We start from the raw sequence: 4,841 nt of genomic DNA on the forward strand, positions 1-4,841 counted from the left end.
GCTTTATTAAATTGTATTTATGTTGTTTTAACCTATGCTTTATTAAATTGTATTTATGTTGTTTTATCCTATGCTTTATTAAATTGCATTTATGTTGTTTTAAGCTATGCTTTATTAAATTGTATTTATGTTGTTTTATCCTATGCTTTATTAAATTGTATTTATGTTGTTTTATCCTATGCTTTATTAAATTGCATTTATGTTGTTTTAAGCTATGCTTTATTAAATTGTATTTATGTTGTTTTATCCTATGCTTTATTAAATTGTATTTATGTTGTTTTATTGTATGCTTTATTAAATTGTATTTATGTTGTTTTATCCTATGCTTTATTAAATTGTATTTATGTTGTTTTAACCTATGCTTTATTAAATTGTATTTATGTTGTTTTAACCTATGCTTTATTAAATTGTATTTATGTTGTTTTATCCTATGCTTTATTAAATTGTATTTATGTTGTTTTATCCTCTGCTTTATTAAATTGTATTTATATTGTTTTATCCTATGCTTTATTAAATTGTATTTATGTTGTTTTATCCTATGCTTTATTAAATTGAATTTATGTTGTTTTAACCTATGCTTTATTAAATTGTATTTATGTTGATTTATCCTATGCTTTATTTAATTGTATTTATGTTGTTTTAACGTATGCTTTATTAAAATGTATTTATGTTGTTTTATCCTATGCTTTATTAAATTGTATTTATGTTGTTTTAACGTATGCTTTATTAAATTGTATTTATGTTGTTTTTTCCTATGCTTTATTAAATTGTATTCATGTTGTTTTATCCTATGCTTTATTAAATTGTATTTATGTTGTTTTAACCTATGCTTTATTAAATTGTATTTATGTTGATTTATCCTATGCTTTATTTAATTGTATTTATGTTGTTTTAACGTATGCTTTATTAAATTGTATTTATGTTGTTTTATCCTATGCTTTATTAAATTGTATTTATGTTGTTTTAACGTATGCTTTATTAAATTGTATTTATGTTGTTTTTTCCTATGCTTTATTAAATTGTATTCATGTTGTTTTATCCTATGCTTTATTAAATTGTATTTATGTTGTTTTATCCTATGCTTTATTGAATTGTATTTATGTTGTTTTTTCCTAAGCTTTATTAAATTGTATTTATGTTGTTTTATTGTAGGCTTTATTAAATTGTATTTATGTTGTTTTTTCCTATGCTTTATTAAATTGTATTTATGTTGTTTTATTGTAGGCTTTATTAAATTGTATTTATGTTGTTTTAACCTATGCTTTATTAAATTGTATTTATGTTGTTTTATCCTATGCTTTATTAAATTGTATTTATGTTGTTTTATCCTATGCTTTATTAAATTGAATTTATGTTGTTTTATCCTACGCTTTATTAAATTGTATTTATGTTGTTTTAACCTATGCTTTATTAAATTGTATTTATGTTGATTTATCCTATGCTTTATTTAATTGTATTTATGTTGTTTTAACGTATGCTTTATTAAATTGTATTTATGTTGTTTTATCCTATGCTTTATTAAATTGTATTTATGTTGTTTTATCCTTTTCCTTTTTAAATTGTATTTATGTTGTTTTAACCTATGCTTTATTAAATTGTATTTATGTTGTTTTATCATATGCTTTATTAAATTGTATTTATGTTGTTTTAACCTATGCTTTATTAAATTGTATTTATGTTGTTTTATCTTATGCTTTATTTAATTGTATTTATGTTGTTTTAACGTATGCTTTATTAAATTGTATTTATGTTGTTTTATCCTATGCTTTATTAAATTGTATTTATGTTGTTTTGTCCTATGCTTTATTAAATTGTATTTATGTTGTTTTATTGTATGCTTTATTAAATTGTGTTTATGTTGTTTTATCCTATGCTTTATTAAATTGGATTTATGTTGTTTTAACCTATGCTTTATTAAATTGTATTTATGTTGTTTTATCCTATGCTTTATTAAATTGTATTTATGTTGTTTTATCCTATGCTTTATTAAATTGTTTTTATGTTGTTTTTTCCTATGCTTTATTAAATTGTATTTATGTTGTTTTATTGTAGGCTTTATTAAATTGTATTTATGTTGTTTTTTCCTATGCTTTATTAAATTGTATTTATGTTGTTTTATTGTAGGCTTTATTAAATTGTATTTATGTTGTTTATCCTATGTTTCATTAAATTGTATTGACGTTGTTTTATCCTATGCTTTATTAAATTGTATTTATGTTGTTTTGTCCAATGTTTTGTTAAATTGTATTTATGTTGTTTTATCCTATGCTTTATTAAATTGTATTTATGTTGTTTTAACCTATGCTTTATTAAATTGCATTTATGTTGTTTTAACATATGCTTTATTAAATTGTATTTATGTTGTTTTATCCTATGCTTTATTAAATTGTATTTATGTTGTTTTATCCTGTGCTTTATTAAATTGAATTTATGTTGTTTTATCCTATGCTTTATTAAATTGTATTTATGTTGTTTTAACCTATGCTTTATTAAATTGTATTTATGTTGATTTATCCTATGCTTTATTTAATTGTATTTATGTTGTTTTAACGTATGCTTTATTAAATTGTATTTATGTTGTTTTATCCTATGCTTTATTAAATTGTATTTATGTTGTTTTAACGTATGCTTTATTAAATTGTATTTATGTTGTTTTTTCCTATGCTTTATTAAATTGTATTTATGTTGTTTTATCCTATGCTTTATTGAATTGTATTTATGTTGTTTTTTCCTAAGCTTTATTAAATTGTATTTATGTTGTTTTATTGTAGGCTTTATTAAATTGTATTTATGTTGTTTTTTCCTATGCTTTATTAAATTGTATTTATGTTGTTTTATTGTAGGCTTTATTAAATTGTATTTATGTTGTTTTAACCTATGCTTTATTAAATTGTATTTATGTTGTTTTATCCTATGCTTTATTAAATTGTATTTATGTTGTTTTATCCTATGCTTTATTAAATTGAATTTATGTTGTTTTATCCTACGCTTTATTAAATTGTATTTATGTTGTTTTAACCTATGCTTTATTAAATTGTATTTATGTTGTTTTTTCCTATGCTTTATTAAATTGTATTTATGTTGTTTTAACCTAAGCTTTATTAAATTTTATTTATGTTGTTTTATCCTATGCTTTATTAAATTTAATTTATTTTGTTTTATCCTATGCTTTATTAAATTGTATTTATGTTGTTTTATCCTATGCATTATTAAATTGTATTTATGTTGTTTTATCCTATGCTTTATTAAATTGTATTTATGTTGTTTTATCCTATGCTTTATTAAATAGTATTTATGTTGTTTTATCCTATGCTTTATTAAATTTGATTTATGTTGTTTTATCCTATGCTTTATTAAATTTGATTTATGTTGTTTTATCCTATGCTTTATTAAACTGTATTTATGCTGTTTTAACCTATGTTTATTAAATTGTATTTATGTTGTTTTATCCTATGCTTTATTAAATTTTATTTATGTTGTTTTATCCTATGCTTTATTAAATGTTATTTATGTTGTTTTATCCTATGCTTTATTAAATTGTATTTATGTTGTTTTATCCTATGCTTTATTAAAAAGTATTTATGTTGTTTTATCCTATGCTTTATTAAATTGTATTTATGTTGTTTTATCCTATGCTTTATTAAATTGTATTTATGTTGTTTTATCCTATGCTTTATTAAACTGTATTTATGCTGTTTTAACCTATGCTTTATTAAATTGTATTTATGTTGTTTTATCCTATGCTTTATTAAATTTTATTTATGTTGTTTTATCCTATGCTTTATTAAATTTTATTTATGTTGTTTTATCCTATGCTTTATTAAAAAGTATTTATGTTGTTTTATCCTATGCTTTATTAAATTTGATTTATGTTGTTTTATCCTATGCTTTATTAAATTGTATTTATGTTGTTTTATCCTATGCTTTATTAAACTGTATTTATGCTGTTTTAACCTATGCTTTATTAAATTGTATTTATATTGTTTTATCCTATGCTTTATTAAATTGTATTTATGTTGTTTTATCCTATGCTTTATTAAATTGTATTTATGTTGTTTTAACCTATGCTTTCTTAAATTGTATTTATGTTGTTTTATCCTATGCTTTATTAAATTGTATTTATGTTGTTTTAACCTATGCTTTATTAAATTGTATTTATATTGTTTTATCCTATGCTTTATTTAATTGTATTTATGTTGTTTTAATGTATGCTTTATTAAATTGTATTTATGTTGTTTTATCCTATGCTTTATTAAATTGTATTTATGTTGTTTTATCCTATGCTTTATTAAATTGTATTTATGTTGTTTTATCCTATGCTTTATTAGATTGTATTTATGTTGTTTTATCCTATGCTTTATTAAATTGTATTTATGTTGTTTTAATGTATGCTTTATTAAATTGTATTTATGTTGTTTTATCCTATGCTTTATTAAATTGTATTTATGTTGTTTTATCCTATGCTTTATTAAATTGTATTTATGTTGTTTTATCCTATGCTTTATTAAATTGTATTTATGTTGTTTTATCCTATGCTTTATTAAATTGTATTTATGTTGTTTTATCCTATGCTTTATTAAATTGTATTTATGTTGTTTTATCCTATGCTTTATTAAATTGTATTTATGTTGTTTTATCCTGTGCTTTATTAAATTGTATTTATGTGGTTTTATCCTATGCTTTATTAAATTGTATTTAATTTGTTTTATCCTATGCTTTATTAAATTGTATTTATGTAGTTTTAGCCTATGCTGTATTAAATTGTATTCATGTTGTTTTATCTTATGCTTTATTAAATTGTATTTATGTTGTTTTATCCTATGCTTTATTAAATTGTATTT

The sequence above is a fragment of the Phyllobates terribilis genome, unplaced genomic scaffold (assembly GCF_046119375.1).
Source record: "Phyllobates terribilis strain yellow unplaced genomic scaffold, ASM4611937v1 Scaffold_20__1_contigs__length_20440879, whole genome shotgun sequence".
Lineage (NCBI taxonomy): Eukaryota > Metazoa > Chordata > Amphibia > Anura > Dendrobatidae > Phyllobates > Phyllobates terribilis.